At 37.5% G+C, this 20,292-nt stretch overlaps 1 protein-coding gene across 14 annotated transcripts in view; it reads left to right on the top strand.

The window, feature by feature from the left end:
• The window catches only part of mef2aa (myocyte enhancer factor 2aa), a 521,886-nt gene that overhangs the window by 239,251 nt on the left and 262,343 nt on the right, over positions 1-20,292 (top strand). The window lies entirely within an intron of this gene.

The following is a 20,292-nucleotide window of genomic DNA, read 5'->3' as shown; positions in this document are numbered from 1 at the left end:
AAGTTCCTTTTTTCATCAAAAGCATGTCAAGAGGGTCACTATTAAGCTTAATTTGTAGGTAAAAAAATGTTATATAAATCTGACATTTGATAAAACAGTTCTTTAAAAGATCTCTGCAACTAATACAATCCCCACCACTTGCTCCTCTCTTTCACTTAAGTCCTTTCAAAGACCTTTGATCAAAGAGAAAGAAACCAGTTGCCTTCCAATTCACATCCCAGCATAGGCATGTCTGTCTTTGAGTTTAAACCATCTTCTTCTTCCTAATCCTGTTCCATTATTTTTATCTCCAGCTGCTGCCTAACTGGTAGCTCAGTCCATTTCATTGTAAATGCAAATATTTGAAATAGCATTGTTGCATTTAAGGAGCAGTGTAACTTCTTACTTAATGGCATATAAAGCAACAAAAAGTGTTAGATCTTGATTGTATTTTAAGAATATATACAAGTGTATATGGAATTTGCTGCCTCAGTCTGGGGATTTGCTCATTGGTGTTGTATTTTAGTACTGCTCACCTTCCATGAACCAGGGACTTTAGATAACAAAGAAGCATCCGATTTTGGTGATCCAAAAAGAATGAATTACCCCCACACTGTGAATGGGACAACTTTTATGCTGTAACAGCACTATATGTGTACAGTAACGAACCGGCTCTGCCCTAGCCCCTCTGCTCCTTCATGCACCTGAACAACTACAAGTACATCTGTTTAGATGCCAAGTAGTGAATATGTATTTTCATCTTTGTGGTTTGCACTCCAAATTGCACTATAGATTTTGAGATCCGTTCAAACTAACATGTACGTCTTGCTTTTTCTTGTATACACTTTATTTCTTTTGTATTATCAGCCTTGCATAAATTAAGCAGTCTTTCAGTAAAATATTTTTTCCTTAAGACAAGTCAGCCAGAGATTCATATCAGCAGCCGGGTGTTGGCAATGAGAAAGAAGGCATGCTAAAAAAATAAACTATTGCATTTGTTTTGGCAATAGCTACTTTTAAAAATGGTTACTTCTGACAGCACTCAAAAGCTTTGCTAAGCTCAATTGTGAAAAGCTGTTTGTAAAGGCGAAACAGAACTGTGTGAGCAAGGCGCTGCTCTCATTTCCTGACCCAATGGAAAATAAGCAGATTTTGCTGTATTTCCTATGATTGTGTTTACAGTTTGGTTTAGTTTTTCTGTCTTGGTCTTGACTCCACACAGGTTTCCAAGTTTACTTGGGGTTTTGTTAAGTGCTATACCAGGCACAACACCTGCAAGACATTAAACTGTCCATTCCTTAAATAAAGCCACTTTGCCCCTGGCTGTTAAGAAATGAGCAATAGATTTGTGTAGCATTGAATTGATAACTGTATTAGCGCAATGTAAAGTCACTTTGCTGATAGCTTACCAAAAAATGTGCCCAGAAATATTTAGTCACATTTAATTAAATAAAATTTACAAAGGTGAATCATACCCAAGTAGCATGGATTTCTTGAATTTTCTATTGTTGAGGAAATTAATGCTGTTTGAGATCATCCAGGAAATTGAATATTCCCACCCAGAAGGAATATTTATATTATATATATTTATATACATATAAAATATGAAATATCCAGCTAATGAGTTCTTTTTGAGCAAGCAGGGGCTAAAATATCCCAGAACAAAAGCACCCACAAAATTTGAAATGTTTGCGTAATTCCCACTCTAGCCAAACAGTGGATACAGGGGCTAGCAACTGCAAAATCTGAACTAAATATAAATAGGCCAATCGTCTGTGATAATTCTTGGAGAACTACTAGTTTGTCTCAGTTATAAAAGAAAGTCCTTATACACTTATTCCTTAGCCAAATCCAAAGGTGTAAGTTCATGTGCTTTATTAAGTCATTTGCCATATGACATTAAAAAATAGTAAAGATAAATGGCTCAATGGTTTACAATTCAATACACCTCTGTCATGAGCTAATAGCATTTAGTAATTAACTTGTGAACAAGCCAGTTAGTCTTCATGTTGTCCAAATGCAGAAACACTGTATGTTAAGAATTTCTGCTTGTACATAAAACACCTTGGAATGGTTATCACTGTGAAATGAAATGAGTTGCGGATTATTTGAGCAGGAATTAACAGGCTTCCTAAAGTTAGTGGCTGAATTGAACTGAGACTGCAGAGACCATGGTCCCATAAAGTAACCTTAAGTAAACTAATGAATTAATTGTTCAGCAGTAGCAATTGTATCTGCCATGCTTTCATTTGCAATAGATAACATTTAAATGGCAACCTTGAAACAACAGAAACATGGCTAGGTTTTAGGGTTTGCATGCTGGTGAAAACCTTACATTTCTATTTTTATGTCAATGACTTAGTTCAGTTTTTTTTTTTTTAATTAAAGTCCTTTTTGTAATCAAACGTTTGTATCTGATTTTCTTTGGGACATATTTTAAACTCAAATTCTCAAAACGCATTCTATAGGTAATTAATTCTTCACATTGATGCCCTTGTTTCCCTTTAATCAATACCAGTGCACTTGAGGTTTTTTTTTTCTTTTTCTCCCATTCCAGTCATTTCCTCTCCAGTTCTAATTTTAGACAGCTAATCCTTAGCAGGTAGTAGTTGTAGTTGTAGTAGCAACAATAATAAAATAATTTTACCTGATGAATAATCAGTGTAGGATTCAATAGTTTCTTAAAAGTCTCATCATATGATTATGATTATGATTACAATTTCAAATTTCTGCCAAAAATATGTTTTCAGAGAATAAATCATTTATGAATGCAATCCTGGTGCCTCTGTTCTAAAGGGCATGCTAATTAAAGTTGATCGTTTTGCCTTTTAATTAACTGAAAAAGTCTTGGCTTGCTCAGTAGAGTTGATGTACTGCTTTTTCTCTAAGAAACACCAACCTTATCCAGTAAGATCTTTCCATCCTGCTTGTTTGTTCCTCAGCTGTGTCATTTAGCAGGGTTTAATTTAGATGTTGAGAGTCACTCCGTGAATAGCCAGCCACTTCTTTTTTCCCCAGTTTCAAATTTTTTGGGCCTATAAACAAAACTGCAGTTTGTGGTTGAGGAAGTCTGAAAATTCAAACCATTTGAGTTTAAAGCTTTATTGAAATCCTGATCATGCATTGATTTGAGAGCAATGGATTTGAAAAAATTGACTTTTGTACTGTTCCCCTAGAAGTGATATAAATACACGGTTGCTGGGAATCCTGAATGTATCAACCAATCAGTGGATTTGTCACCAACTGAATATAATGTAAACTGTACAGAAAATGATTGAATATGCCAAGCAACTTGCCCAGTTAATTTAGCTTACATATTTTTTTTTATTTAGTCACTTTCTCGATTAATATGAAACTACTAACACTACTAATCAATCTGTTTGTCAATCCACCAGTGAATTACTATACAACTGAATACGTTTTTGTATTAATGAATGAAGTTTGAATCAGTCGCTAAATTATTGGCTTTATTCAAGCAGTTAGTTAATTATGGCATCAATTGATTATCCTTTCATTCACCTCTCCATTTTCAAGTATTAGAATCGTATATAAGCAGCAAAGAGGAAAATAAAGGAACCAAATATGAATGTAATGCCAGTCCATAAGTGTAGTATGATACTCACTTCCTGCATTCTGTGCCAGTTAAGAGTCGAGGATTATTTCTAGATAGATAATGTAAATAGTAATCTATTAATCATTTAAGAAAAATAAATGTAAGTGTATTGTTTTGAGAAGAAACTGAAGAGAGAAGAAAAAACACACACATGCATATACAGGATGGTCCAGATCTAACTATGCAATTACTCCATTGCATTGCATAAAATGTTGCATAGTTAGATCTGGACCACCCTATAGATGCTATGGTAACTCCAAACAGTGAAAAGTCTGGAATTGTACCTTGATTCCAATAGCTGTGAGTCAATAGTGCTAACTACTGTGCCATCATTTATTCCTTCCTCCATCTTGGGGAAAAAAACAAAAACATTCAGTCAGAGAATCAGATTAGTTTATCCTCTAATGTTAAAGTCTTAATCTGTGACTGAAAGCATGCAAGGCAAACCAAGAATTCAGATAGTCCTCAAGTCATCACAAGGATTCTAATCAGGAGCTCTGTCATGTAGTCTAGACAAATTAGTCAGTCATTTAATCACACTGCCTAATTCGTCTTTCATTGCTACAGCTTGATCCAGACAAACAGTCTACCAGCCAGTACAAATTGTATAAACCAATCTGATCTAAGTAGACTGACATTTGACTGACGTTCAGTGTAACAACCAATTAATCAACCATGCATTATATTAGTCACTCATCAATTCAGTCAATAAAATTAGAAAGTACTGTGGTTTGACTTAGCTGATCAGTCAGTCAAGTTGCTTGCCACTCCAATCAATCAGCCATTTAATTACATAAGAATTAAAAATGTACATTTATTTAGGTTCTTAGCAAAACATTTTAGATCTGTCCGGAAATGTCCTATGTAAACCAACATTTACTCTTTTGTGTTTGTTTTTTTTTTTTTTTTTTGTAATTGTAATTTAGAAATGATAATTTTTCAGCATTTCATGCACGGCTAATTAGCTGTATTGTTCAACTTTTCCTTAGCTTTCCTTATAATAAACAAAAATATATTGTCCTTCCTGTCATTTTAAGCTCACCATTGAGGAGATCAACAACAGATCCTCCTCACTTGGAATTTAGAGAAGGTAGTGGGGGTACTGAAAGTATGGGTTTGGTCAATATCTGTCATGCAAAGCAGGATTTTCAGTCCAACAGCCAATCTAAAATAAAATCAACTGTATACCCTGTATGCACCTTTGCTATGACCAGAATAAATGTCTTAAGAAGTCATTAGTTGTTTATGTTTTTTTATAGATTTTCTAGGAATTTGGATAAAAAAATAGGATAGTTGTCTATAAAATGTAAGAATGTTAGGGTCCAGATATGATTTCCTTAGGTTTAGGCTTAACAGCCACCAATGTGATTGAAGCCTCTTGACTGTGTCCACAGGATTCTATTGTACTTTTTAACATGAATGTATGAAACACTTTGGTGAGAAATTGGCATGTTGCAGATATTTCCATATAGCGACCTACTGTGCTGATAAAGATGGTTGCCTGGTAACAGAAATCCAGTACTGAAAGAAATTAAATGCATGCCAAGATGATTAAGTATATGTTGACCAATGCACAAATGATTTTGACAATAATTTCTTTTGTTTTTACCTCAGTGATGTGTTTATCAATAATCTTATCTTTCAGCAGCAAGATAGGCTCTTCATTGTTGGTACTGTGACCAGATAGTTGTTGGTTGTTTGTGCTCTGTGTCTAATATTACGAAGGCAAGTAAGAAGAGATTAGCAAATGGGATTTGTAAATGTAAAAAATAATTTTCTGTGTTTTATCTTTAACTAATAGGCTGAACCTGGCAAATCAGTTCAGTTTTATACACAATTTACATAACATTTCTATTATTATTAACTTATTAAGCAGTTCGCATACGTTTGCAACCCGAGATTTTTCTTCTTTTTTTGCATATAACAAAGACATATGCTTTGCATTTGTCATAACAACAGATTGCACATCACAAATATTAACACTGCTCTCTTTCTTTTGTGTCTGCCGTTTCTATAGGAGGGTGACAATGAGTTAAATTCCAATGGATGTTTTTCAAATGTTGACAAGCAATAAGCAAAAGGTATCACTGAAAACCACAGAAAACAAAAACAGCAAAAAAAAAAAAAAAAAAAACAGTACGAGGAAAGTTCGAAGAAAGATTTTTTTTTTTTTTACAATGTTTCTGTTTGGGGATCGTTGTGCAAACGTGCACATCTGAGCTGTGACCACAGATCTAACTGCTCTGTGGATGATTTGTTCAAGCATTTCAAGGTCACTTCGTTGTAATGAAAGCATCTGCTGAATGTACTTCGCAGTAACGCGATTTCTATAGACTCGTGTCATATGGGGAAACTGTCGGGACCATAAAAAACTTTGTTGTAATACTCTCTCACCTCGGTCTCTCTCCTCTCTCTGCGCTGCTGCAAAACCCCGCCCGCCAAGCGTTCTGAAAAGTCTGAGTGAGTCTCCGTTGCTGGCAGTTCTCTCGCAGCCCGGCTGTCAGACGGCCGGGCCGCGGACCGGGTGTTGGGGACCCCTGCTCTCTACTGTACTTTCTATTTACAATGTATATTTTTGATTGCTCTACTAGTACTCATTTATTATATACCTCACTCTTTTATTATAGTTACTGTTGCTGTGAGAATGCATGTGGATATAAATTTAAGTTCTTTACAATTGTTGTCTTTCATATTCATCTATAATATAAAAACCCGGTCCTTCATGTTTTAATAAAGGCTGCTTTGTAAAATAAGTCTGTCAGAGCCACATTTGTAACCTTTTGCTGGTTTGTCTAATGTTGGGTTTAGCCTGTGGTGACACCAACTCTCCTGTTTCCTGAGAGACTTTGTCCTATAGCCTTAAGAAGTTGCTTCACTAAAATTGGAGGGGAACTGGTGCTAAGACTTCCATAAGGATATGAGAAGTCTAATGGTATGGCAGAGTGAAGGTGTTTTTTTTTTGTTTTTTTTTTTAAATATCAGTCCTTCAATGAACGGTAGATTGAGTAGCACACAGTAAATAAATTCTTAATATGGTTTATATACAGATTGCTCTTCACTTTTAACATTAAAGCCAATTCATGGAAAAAACAAAAATCAAACCTTAACCATAATGTCCAAAAGTTCTTAAAGGAATTGTCCACCCAAAGTGACCTTTTATGTTACTTATCCTATGTACTTTGTAGTGGTGGACAAGAAAAATTCTTAATCGCAGGTTTTCATGCAGAATGGAGAGAAAAAAGTTTCTCGCCAATAGTGACCAATGCAGTACAAAGGCAAATGTGAAAAACTTCAATGTATGGGGGGAAATCTCACGTTACTTGTGTTGCATAATTCACATGTTAGTTATCCAGCAGAATGCACAAAATGTGCAAAATGCATGCTTTTTTGCATAAATATTATTAAATAGTTACTTTCAGAATGATCAGCACATCATGAATGCAAAATTATTTTTTTTAAATGGACATTTTTCACATTTGGCATTGTACAGCACTGGTCACTAATGGCTGTATTGTATCAATCTTTTATCTCTCCATTCTGCATGTAATTCCCTGTTTTATGATGAAAGGAAATTTTATAATTTTTTTTGTGTATTGTATCTCCAAACTAGGTTCTGAACGTTTTGGCTTAGTTCCAACTTCCAGTTTTTGTCTCAGGAGAGATGTGACTCTCCAGAGCATATACTCCTTAACATACTGCTTTTCCACTTTGCACAGTTTGCATTGAATTTGTTTAATCAAATGACTCACATCTTCACACGTCTATTCTTCAAAAAAGTAAAAGGAAATCTCTCTCCTTCTCACTACAAAATAAATCAAAGCAACTTAAAAAGGAATGATGTATTCTTTTACAGTCTGATTTTGTATTTGTTTAAAACAGCAAAGCAAACTTTTTGTTACTATGATTTTAAATATCTAGTGATTGTGTTTTTGAGAAAAGGCCCAGGGGACTATTCAACTAAACTGTAACTAAAGCATACTTTATATAAGAGTGACACCAAACCTGAGTCACTGAAGTAGTATAGTGCTTTTAGCCAACTTCAGTTTTTGTCAGATTAATGTAACATAAGGTAAATACTGCCATTTAGTCAAAGAAATGTTTCAGGCAAACACCTGCACAGAAAGAGAGAGTACTGCTTGTATGTCTGCAATAAATATTTAGTTCTGTAGATTCGTCATTGTCTAACTCAACACAGATAAAACCTATCATTCTTCTTCAAGCCTCTGGAAACACTTTTGAGCTTGGCATAATTTATAACAACTTACTTGAATGCTTAGCCCCAAATTACAACAATTACTTAACTGTATGCAATACCTAGGTAAATCTAATGCAAATTGTAATCAAATTAGGAAATAAGGAAATAGGTATGTATCTGAGCTAATTCTTACTTGTACATTATGTTTCCATTGCATGCATCAACTTCTATAAAAAAAATAAAATTTTTGAAAAATAACTTTGTCTTATAATCTTAAAGACTATTTTTGATCTATCAGTGATTTCCTGGTAAAATCTTAAGAAAACATTGCAGTAGACGCTCATAGTCTTTTAGGCTTCACTGACTGTAGTCAGTGGCTATTGTTCTCCTAAAGCATTTTTCCCTTATCATACTGAAATACATGATTCCCCCTATGTGAGTATTGTTCAATCCTGTAATGAATAGGAGGCCCCTTACTTATGCAGTTTTTGCTTTTTGGCAATTTTTAGGCCATTGTTTACATCATATGTATAGATGTGTATATTGTTGTTGTAGGCCATGAGAAAGAAAGGCAAACATTTTGTTAGTTTACGCTTGTTGCCTAATACTTACATTTTGGCCTTTACTGTATTACTTGCAGACATTATTTTTTTTTCCTGTGTTACATCATTGCAAATACAGAACTAGAAAAGCATTTTAGAAAATGGATGGATGATATTATGTATTGTGTACAGACTGCCTTAAATCATAGTCTTTTGGGCTTCACTGACTGTAGTCAGTGGCTATTGTTCTCCTAAAGCATTTTTCCCTTATCATACTGAAATACATGATTCCCCCTATGTGAGTATTGTTCAATCCTGTAATGAATAGGAGGCCCCTTACTTATGCAGTTTTTGCTTTTTGGCAATTTTTAGGCCATTGCTTACATCATATGTATAGATGTGTATATTGTTGTTGTAGGCCATGAGAAAGAAAGGCAAACATTTTGTTAGTTTACGCTTGTTGCCTAATACTTATATTTTGGCCTTTACTGTATTACTTGCAGACATTATTTTTTTTTCCTGTGTTACATCATTGCAAATACAGAACTAGAAAAGCATTTTAGAAAATGGATGGATGATATTATGTATTGTGTACAGACTGCCTTAAAGAGATGAATGTTCCTTTGATATGCAAGGCCAATCCAACCTCCCTTAAAACTAGATTGATCCTTACTGTTTAAATGATTCTCATGTAAGGATACTGTAGCTGAGTTTGTGATTGAGACCTTTAATGTTTCAATCTATGTAATATTTTTATTATATGAATAAATCATATTAGTGGATTGCACAATATATAGCTTTGTTCAATAGTAGCAACTTGTATCATGCATTGTTATTTTGGGACATCTTTTTAATAAATCTTCCAATTCTTGGCAGGACATCTTTTTAATAAATCTTCCGATTCTTGGCAATCAGTCACATGAAGTAACCTCCTTTCTGTATAAAAAAAAAAATAAAGAAAAAAAGGAAGATTGACATGTTTCTTGAGAAAGCTGTTTAATTTTGGCCATTTTTGAACCCAGAACTGAACTTTAGGTAAACATAATAACAAGTTGTATCAATTTTAACACAAATAATATTTGAACATGACTAAGGAAAAATAAGGGAGTTTACCATTAGAACACTGAAGAAATGGCAGCTGAAAATGGGGCTTTGCAGTTATATGTGAGTAATAAATTAAAAATCAGTCATTTCAAGCTGTAATAGCCCATAGCTACACTAGTAATGTCTTATCGGCAGTATATTGTAAAATCAATTTAATGGTATCTTAATTAAAAAAATAAAGATATATAAATTTCTATTAAAACATGAAAAATGTATGGGGGTGTTCAACCTTTTGATTGGTTGTGTGTTTTATTTATTTAGCATACAGTATATCCTAAATAGAGCTATCTAAGCTAGTGGTTGTCAAACTAAGCTGTGGCCCCGGAAAAGTTGACAATATTAATTAAAAATAATTCCATGTTTAAAGATTGTCTTTAAATTGCCTGTTGTTTAAGTAAATATAGAAGTAACAGAAAATGTTCTTCAGTTGTTACATAAAAGTAGCCATATATCAGTGTTTCAAAGCACAAGAGCAGGAGTCTTCAACTACAAGCTACTGTTATGTGGCACGTAAGGGAACCAAATGGGGACAAAAAAATGGCGGCAAAAAAAAGGTTACTGAGAGTACAGATGGTTAGTGCTGCCCCTAACCAAACTGGGGCCCTACACAGAATCTTTCTGGGGCCCCCCCAACCCTCCCTTAATCCATTACATTAAAATGTTTAATAGCAACTTTAATTTAAACAATATTTATATAAATACTAGGCCTGGGAAAGTTAATGTGTTAATTTTTGCGATTAATGTGGCCTGTTTAATGTGATAAAAATATTGCAATGAGGTTATCATGTCAGAAATGAGTAAACCTAAAAAATTACATTCACATCCAGTACCATATTTATATACTACTTTTAAAAATTTTGAGAAAAAAAATAAATTAAAAACTTCAGATTACACATTTCACAATGCCTTGCCACATGTCAGTATGTGGTACTGGTGTTCATTTTCTTGATTTATACATACCAATGTACCTGCGGGGGAGTGGGAAGAATTGGGGGATTAAGGGTAGTCCTTGAGCAATACTTAAGTAGCAAAGGTAAAAAAAAATTTATCACATCATGTTTCTATATGAAGATTGAATCAAGTCATATCACATAAGTGCAAAATATGTATTATTTGAGTGACACTAAAACCAAAATAAGTCTCCTCTGTAAGTCATCTCTGTATTTACTTAACTTGCCAGTCTGCCAGGTAGTAGCATACAGTACTTACTGCCCTATTATAATGACAAAGTTCTACGAAACAGAAGTGTAATCATTATTCCTATCATTCCAGTTTGCGGTATCTTTATTAACTTATGCCAAGAACGCAACAGAACCACCAAATTAATGCACAGTGTCTGGTTTTAAGCGAGGTACCTGCTACAGGGAACTTGTTAATGTGCCAGGAGCAAAGGTGTAGGAAGAGCAATGTTTTTCAGCCATTTTTCTGTGGAGGCACACTTTTTGTAACCCAAAAAAATCCCAAGGCACACAATTATTCTACCAACCACAAAAGCATTAAATCTATACACTTGCTAAACTGTCTGAAGAGGTGAGACTATCAGAGACATTGGCATTTTCAGACACAGCACTTAATGAGCACTTTGGATGCATTTTCCAGCTGCTACGTCCCTTTGCCCACTCAAACATGGAATCCTATACAGTACTTCAGAGTAGCTCTCATTGCATACCAGTTGAAAAACACTTGCTTAGAGTATAATTTGTGATGGAACTGGGCCGTCAGCGAGCCCCAAACACCAAAACACGAACACACTCGAGAGTCCCGGGTTCAAATAATGGATGGTTTTTATTACAAATACCTCCAAAACTAACAAAAAGCACAAGCACAGGTTTCTTTTCTCTTTCCCCAATTCAATTTTCCTCACAATTCCTCACACAACCGCACTGCCCTCCTCCAGTTGAGTGTTGCCTTCCTTCCTTCCTCCCAGCTCCGACTAGTCTGGACAAGAGAGTGTGGTCCCTTTTATTAAGGGCTCGGGAGTACTTCTGGTTCCAGGGCCACTGTTGGACTACATCTCCCAGCATTCCCAGCTGGTTCCCAAATGGGCGCTGATATGGTGGGCTACTGCCATTTCCTGTCCTGGGGGAATACAGCATCCTTCATTTCTGATGGGCTGTCCGTCCATCCCCTCCAGCATTTACTTCTAGGTCTCTCTTGGTTTGCATGCCCATCTGCCAGCTCAGAGACTCCTATCCGGATAAGGAACAATCCCCTCCTCTGGTTGGGATGCCCATCCAAGCCAATTTAGCATTAACAGATTTTAAAGTCGTTTACAGAGTTTTAACACAAGTTTTAATGTATGCCCATTTAAAAGATTCTTATTTCAATTAAGTTAGTCTTTAGCAGTGCATTCAAAGTCTATGGTTGTTTCAATCATTTCATTTTACTTTGGCATGTCTGTATTTCATATACCATGCCAATTTGAGAATGAATACATTGTCCTCATTTTCTTATTGCCCTCTTTTCAACTTGCCTTTTAGGAAGTCTTTCAGATTCAGGTTGCACTTGCTTAAGTAGTATTTTGTTAAAAGGTCAGGTTTCAGGTCATTGTTTAAATTTAAACTTCCATTAAATGTTTTTAAATTCCTTCATGTTGATTCTATATTAATGTTGTGGTTCTGTGTATATTTACATCATTATTTATGTATTTATTTTATGATTGCATGTTTTAATGTTAGATGCAATTAATCACAATTAATTCCATACATAAATGTGATTAACTTTTTTTAATCAATTACCAGCCCTACTTTTTTATTTCTGCTCAGGACAGCTACAGTGCATCCGGAAAGTATTCACAGCGCACTGTATGTACTATAAAAGCAGTTATGTACAGTGTCCTTCGTAATGTTTGGGACAAAGACATATTTTTCCTTGATTTACCCCTCTTCTTCTCATTTTAAAATTACAAGTGAAGCAATTCAAACATGTTTAAAGTGCACATTGCAGAAGTATTGGTATTTGCATACATTTCTGTCACACCATGTAGAAATAATGCTTTTTATACATGGTCCCCCAAATTTCAGGGCACCATAATGTTTGGAACAATTGGGGTCACAGATGTTTGTTTTTACTCAGTTGTGTTTCATTGATTTGTTAGTGCAGGCATAAGATACTGTAATTAGGCTTGCTTCTACCCTTTGGAGTCTATAGTTGCCATTGTTCAACATGAGGATAAGAGCTATGTCAGTGAAAGTGAAAGAAGCCATTATGGGGCTGAAAAACAAGAATAAAACCATTAGAGACATTGGTAAAACCTTAGGTTTTAGAAATATCTGTCTGGAATATCATTAAGGAGAAAGAATGCACTCAGGAAATCAGTAATCGAAAAGGTAACGGGTAGGCCAAGAAGACCTCCACTGCTGATTTGCTGACTGGCGGGAGAATTATCACTGTGGTAAAGAAAAAGCCCCAAATGCCTGTCCGACAGATCAGAAACAGTCTTCGTGATGCAAATGCCGATGTGTCAGAGACTACTACCCTTAGAAGACTTCAAGAACAGAATTACAGATGCCACATTGCAAGATACAAACTACAAGTTACCCACAAAAACAGGATATCCAGATTACAGTTTGTGAAAAAGTACTTAAAACAGCCTGCAGAATTCTGGAAAAAAGTCTTGTGGACAGACGAGACAAAGATGAACCTGCATCAGAGGGATGTCAAGCAAAGAGTGGAGATGAAAAGAAACTGCCCAAGATCCAAATCATACCACCTCATGTGTTAAACATAGTAGTGTGGATTTTATGGCTTGGGCATGGATGGCTGCCACAGGTACTGGCACACTTATCTTCATTGATGATATAACTACTAATGACAGGTTCAGAATGAAAGTTCCAGTAAATGCCTCCAAACTTATTGGACAGCGCTTCATCCTACAACAAGGCAGAGATCCCAAACATACTGCAGAAGGCTTTCCCCTCTTCATCAGCCACAAGAATAATTAATTATCGTATGTCTCATTTAGTTGTTTTAATGGGTTTAGAAATCACAATTTTTAAGAGCCTTTCCAGTGTTGGCAACACTCTTTTTCTGTCTCCAGTAACACACAGCAAATTAATATAGGAGCAGTAAACAATTGGGAAAAATCAGTGCAAAGAGCAAAAATAACACAAGCAGAATTTAATAATCAGCCATAATGCATGGATGAAAACATGTTGTTATCCAGAAGGTTTTACTTTTTTCTGCCACTGGAGTGCTTTTCACCATAAACATTTCCTTTACTGAAGAGATAGAATACATCTACGAGAGAAAGGGACAAACATTCTTGGAGCGAAAAGCTTCAGGGAAGTGTGCAAACATTTAAACTAGATTATGTGGTGGGAACAAACTGAAAAAAATGAGCAAAAGAAACAGTCAACCTAACCTAAAGAAAATTCAACCAAAAACACAAAGTAACTTTCCTCATTTAAAATGTTTACTTCTTAACGTGAGAAGCATCCACTTTAATAGAACCCCTGTGTGCGTCCATGTGTCCGTGTGTGTATGTCTTCCGGTGAAGTGTGCATGCGCGGGGCACTCTTTAATGAAGGACATCATTGCTGGGCAGAGTACTGATTGGGTAGTTGCGGCCGCGCACATAAAATCCGTTGCTGGGGAGACGCCACACATACAATAATCAGCTGCACTCCAGCACAGATTAAAATACTTGCTGGGGAACTGCACAGTACTTGCTGGAGAGACGCCACAGGCATGATTATCAGGTGCATGTCACACATTACATCAGTTGATGGGGAGACTCTGCTGATTGCCCACTGTTGTGACAGAAAATTAAACGCATATTACGGACAAGGCGAAAGTACAGGGAAGGGCAGAATGAGTGGCAGAGTCACCGGCCTCTAGCAGATACTTCAAAGCCTGCCTGACGCGTCACACAAGACAGAGAGGGCAGGACCTATAAAATATCGTGTGGCCAATCCAATCGGATTTCGGTAAATGAGGTTAGACCTAAAACATAAGGCACGAAAAATCCAATCGGGTACTGAGACGTGGAGACCAGCTTCCCCAAAGAGGTGGGATTAGTGTTTGTTATCGTGCAAGTGTTCACTCTGAGCATGTCAGATTTGCGATTAAGAAGCTTGGCCTGGTAAAGTGTCAGTCGTTGAAGGGGTTTTCCTAAATATCCGAATTTTCATGATATTACAATAGGATGACTTTTAAAAGTAGATTTATTTTCGTGCACATAAAATTCATTGCTGGGGAGACGCCACACATACAATAATCAGCTGCACGCCAGCACAGATTAAAATACTTGCTGGGGAACTGCACAGTACTTGCTAGAGAGACGCCACAGCCACAATTATCAGCTGCACACCACACATTACATCAGGTGCTGGGGAGACTCTGCTGATTGCCCACTGTTGTGACAGAAAATTAAACGCATATTACGGACATCAAAGCCAGTATTTTTGTCAGAGAAAATGACAGGCATTTTACGGAAATACAAAACCAGTATTGCTGCGAGAGAAAATTAAACGCACACAATACAGTGATGCATATTAAAGCCACATACAAGCCAGTATTACTATAAGAGAAAATATTACGGACGTACAAGCCTGTATTGCTGTGACTTATCTACTAACAACATGCCACCCAAAAAAAAGGACACGTCAAGTAGGACAAAAGACACAATCAAATAAGCAACATCTCCTGGAAGAACGGTCAGCTCAGCAAGTAAGCATCAACAAAAGAAAGGCTGAAAGACAAAGAAAAATACGAGCAAATAGATCGATTTAAGAAAAAGTAAATGAGGTCAGAAAATCGCTAAAAGAGAAAGACTCAGAAGAGCAAATAGATCTATAGAGACTGTTCCTACTAATGTTTATGCACTACTGTTCTAGCGCCCGTTATTGTAACGGGCTTAATGTCTAGTTATAAATAAAATGCATGAACAGGAGGCAACAGTATTGACTTTGGGACTATGATTGAATTGCAGAGTCATGGCTAAATGAGAGTGATGGAAAGGAATATAATATTAGTGGCTACGCATGCTTTAGGAGACATAGACAAGAAAGGAAAGGAGGATGTGTGGTGCTATATGTGAAAAATATTCAGGCCGCATCTTCAATATGGAAGAAGGAACCATGTCAGAATCACTGTGGGTTAAGCTAGTATGAAAGAAAGCAAAATATCTGGTTACTGGAGTTTGCTACAGGCTGCCAAATTCTGAAATGATATATCTTTTTAGATTAAATAATATATTAATATCTACTGTATGTGCAACAAAGATGATGAGTGGTCATAGGTGATTTTAATTTTCCAAACAATGATTGTGAAACCCCTATTGGGAATAACAACAACAACAACATTTATTTATATAGCACATTTTCATACAAATAATGTAGCTCAAAGTGCTTTACATGATGAAGAAAGAGAAAAAAGACAAAGTAAGAATTAAAATAAGAGAACACTGATTAACATAGAATAAAAGTAAGGTCCGATGGCCAGTGAGGACAGAAAAAAACAAAAAATACTCCAGACAGCTGGAGAAAAAATAAAATCTGCAGGTGTTCTAGGCCATGAGACCGCCCAGCCCCCTCTAGGCATTATACCTAACATAAATGATCAGTCCTCATTGTATTCAGGGTTCTCATGGAAGGACTTGATGATGACGGTCACATGGACTTCTGGCTTTAATTCATCAATGTAGGAACATCATGGTGCTTTGATTAGGTGGTGGTGGCGCAGATCGCCACCACAGAAAACTGGAAAAAGAACAGAAGAGAGAGTAGGGGTTAGTATGGATTTTGGAGCCACCATGAATTGTAATGACAATTAATTGAATATGCAGAGCATCAGGATTAAATTAAAATGAAGTTATGAGAAAGCCATGTTAAAGTAATGTGTTTTTAGCAGTTTTTTTAAAGTGCTCCACCGTATCAGCCTGGCGAATTCCTATTGGCAGGCTATTCCAGATTTTAGGTGCATAACAGCAGAAGGCCGCCTCATCACTTCTTTTAAGTTTAGCTCTTGGAATTGTAAGCAGACACTCATTTGAAGATCTAAGGTTACGATTTGGAATATACAGTAAGATGTCAGACATTCCGATATATAAGATGGGGCAAGATTATTTAAGGCTTTATAAACCATAAGCAGAATTTTAAAGTCAATCCTGAATGACACAGGTAACCAGTGTAGTGATATCAAAACTGGAGAAATGTGCTCAGATTTTCTTTTCCTAGTTAGGATTCTAGCAGCTGCATTCTGCACTAATTGCAATCGATTTATGTCTTTTTTGGGTAGTCCTGAGAGGAGTGCGTTACAGTAATCTAGTTGACTGAAAACAAAAGCGTGAACTAATTTCTCAGCATCTTTCAATGATATAAGAGGTCTTAACTTTTGCTATATTTCTTAAGTGAAAAAATGCTGTCCTAGTGATCTGATTAATATGCGATTTAAAATTCAGGTCACAGTCAATCGTTACCCCTAAATTCTTTACTTCCGTCTTGACTTTTAATCCTAAGGCATCAAGTACCTAATGGCAGTCAAGTTGCTGTTGGCTAGCCTGTAGAGGTCTGTGTGTCCCTCCATGGATATGCCTCCCCAGACCATCACTGACTCACCACCAAACCGGTCATGCTGAACGATGTTATAGGCAGCATAACATTCTCCATGGCTTTCCAGACCCTTTCATGTCTGTCACATGTGCTCAGGGTGAACCTTCTTTCATCTGTGAAAAGCACAGGGCGCCAGTGGTGGACCTGCCAATTCTGGTATTCTATGGCAAATGCCAATCGAGCTCCATGGTGCCGGGCAGTGAGCACAGGGCCCACTAGAGGACGTCGGGCTCCCGGGCCACCCTCATGAAATCTGTTTCTAATTGTTTAATCAGAGACATTCACACCAGTGGCCTGCTGGAGGTAATTTTGTAGGGCTCTGGCAGTGCTCATCCTGTTCCTCCTTGCCCAAAGGAGCAGATACCAGTACTGCTGATGGGTTAAGGACCTTCTACAGCCCTATACAGCTCTCCTAGAGTAACTACCTGTCTCCTGGCATCTCCTCCCTGCCCTTGAGAGTGTGCTTCAAGACACCTTCTGGCAATGGCACGTACTGATGTGCCATCCTGGAGATGTTGAACTACCTGTGCAACCTCTGTAGGGTCCAGGTATCGCCTCATGCTACCAGTAGTGACACTGACCATAGCCAAATGCAAAACTAGCAAAGCAGAGTGCTTTGAGTAGTGAGAAAAGCGCTATATAAATGTAAAGAATTATTATTATTAAACTAGTGAAAAAACGGTCATAAAAGTTGAGGAGGGAAAAATGTCAGTGGCAAACACATGTTAAACCATTCCTGTTTTGGGGGCCATCTCATTGTTTCCCCTCTAGTGCACCTGTTGTTAATTTCATTAACACCAAAGCATGCTTAACTGACCAGATCAATATCCCTGAAGTTTCATTGACTTGATGCAATACTCTGATTATTTGAGCAGTATATGTTATCTGTTGTCCTTTAAAGTGTTTTTTTTTTCCTAACGTGATACAGTATCAGCCAGACAGGTAGAAATATATTGGAAAAAAATCTTTTAAAACCATGAACTGGAGCTTAAGATAGATAGATAGATACTTTATTAATCCCAAGGGGAAATTCACATACTCCAGCAGCAGCATACTGATAAAGAACAATATTAAATTAAAGAGTGATAACAATGCAGGTATAACAGACAAACAATATCTTTGTATAATGTTAACGTTTACCCCACGCGGGTGGACTTGAAGAGTCGCATAGTCTGGGGGAGGAATGATCTCCTCAGTCTGTCAGTGGAGCAGGACAGTGACAGAAGTCTTTTGCTGAATCTGCTCCTCTGTCTGGAGATGATACTGTTTAGTGGATGCAGTGGATTTTCCATGATTGACATGAGCCTGCTCAGCGCCCGTCGCTCTGCCACGGATGTCAAACTATCCAGCTCCGTGCCTACAATAGAGCCTGCCTTCCTCACCAGTTTGTCCAGGTGTGAGGCGTCCCTCTTCTTTATGCTGCCTCCCCAGCACACCACCCGCGTAGAAGAGGGTACTCGCCACAACCATCTGATAGAACATCTGCAGCATCTTATTGCATATGTTGAAGGACGCCAGCTTTGTAAGGAAGTATAGTCGGCTCTGTCCTTTCAGTATTGGCAGTCAAGTCCTATTTATCATCCAGCTGCACTCCCGGGTATTTATAGGTCTGCACCTTCTGCACACAGTCACCTCTGATGATCACGGGGTCCATGAGGGGCCTGGTCCTCCTAAAATCCACCACCAGCTCCTTGGTTTTGCTGGTGTTCAGTTGTAGGTGGTTTGAGTCGCACCATTTAACAAAGTCCTTGATTAGGTTCCTATACTCCTCCTCCTGCCCACTCCTGATGCAGCCCACGATAGCAGTGCCGTCAGTGAACTTTTGCACGTGGCAGGACTCCGAGTTGTATTGGAAGTCCGATGTATATAGGCTGAACAGGACCGGAGAAAGTACAGTCCCCTGTGGCGCTCCTGTGTTGCTGACCACAATGTCAGACCTGCAGTTCCGGAGACGCACATACTAAGGTCTGTCTTTAAGATAGTCCACGATCCATGCCACCAGGTATGAATCTAATCCCATCTCTGTCAGCTTGTCCCTAAGGAGCAGAGGTTGGATGGTGTTGAAGGCACTAGAGAAGTCTAGAAACATAATTCTTACAGCACCACTGCCTCTGTCCAAGTGGGAGAGGGATCGGTGTAGAATATAGATGATGGTAATGAATTATTGTTATTCTCCGCTCCCACCTTCTCTTGGTATGCGAACTGCAGAGGGTCGAGTGCGTGGCGGACCTATGGCCTCAGGTGGTGAAGCAGCGGCCGCTCCATGGTCGTCTTCACATGTGACGTCAGAGTGACAGGCTGGAAGTCATTCGTTTCAATAGGATGTGATACCTTTGGGACTGGGGTGATTCAAGATGTTTTTCAAAGCCTCTGGACTCTCCCCTGTTCCAGGCTCAGGTTGAAGATGCGCTGTAGAGGACTCCCCTGCTCCAACGCACAGGCCTTCAGCAGTCGTGGTGATACTCCATCTGGACCCGCTGCTTTGCTGGCATGAAGTCTCCTCAGCTCTCTGCTTACCTGGGCTGCTGTAATTGTGGGTGGGGGGAAACTCTCTCCTATGCTGGTATCAGCAGAAGGATGGGTGGAGGGTGCAGTATTCTGAGGTGAGTACTTAAGAACAGTGACTTGGATTTGTATTGTAACTGGGGGAAAAATCAGAAATATTTCTAAAGACTTGAATTACTGCAATCCTGTGTCTCATTTTGCCCTCATTCGTTTCTGCTCACAGCACTAAAACTTTGTCTCTTGTTTAAAAAATTAAGGGTATCATAGGAATGCAGGTCTCTACTTAAGCTGTCATGCTCATACAGTCAAGTATAGCTGACAAGATGTCTCATAATTCCAGTAGGGTATAAACCTTCACACAGTCCATTCATAGTCAAGCAAAAGAAGAGCTAAAAAATTATACACAGACTTGTCTTTCTTTGAAATTACTTGAAAAGTTTTAGTATTAATTTTGCACAATGTCCTCTTAAAACATTGTTTTGTTATTTCTGAAAAAGTTATTATCTAATTATATATTTGTAGTGATGCTACTGTTGGCCAGTTTAAATGAAGACAACATTTTCAGTTTACTCTTAGGAAATGCTTTGTATAGCCTTTCATGTGTAATTTCCCTCTAAATACTTTCTAATATTGTGATGTTGATGGTCACCAGCATTCACGAGAAGCATTTTCACAAAGCACTGACTATCAGTTGTATTAGTCTGTGGTGGCTAAAATGATGAATCTAAAGAAGCCGAAAAAGAAAAATCTGTCCTTTTGCCTTGTTTTTCACTATTCAGCTGCCAGGAAAATAACAAAGTG

The sequence above is a fragment of the Erpetoichthys calabaricus genome, chromosome 17 (assembly GCF_900747795.2).
Source record: "Erpetoichthys calabaricus chromosome 17, fErpCal1.3, whole genome shotgun sequence".
Classification (NCBI taxonomy): domain Eukaryota; kingdom Metazoa; phylum Chordata; class Cladistia; order Polypteriformes; family Polypteridae; genus Erpetoichthys; species Erpetoichthys calabaricus.
The sequence above is the reverse complement of the archived record's forward strand: the minus strand, read 5'-3'. Positions and strand labels throughout refer to the sequence as shown.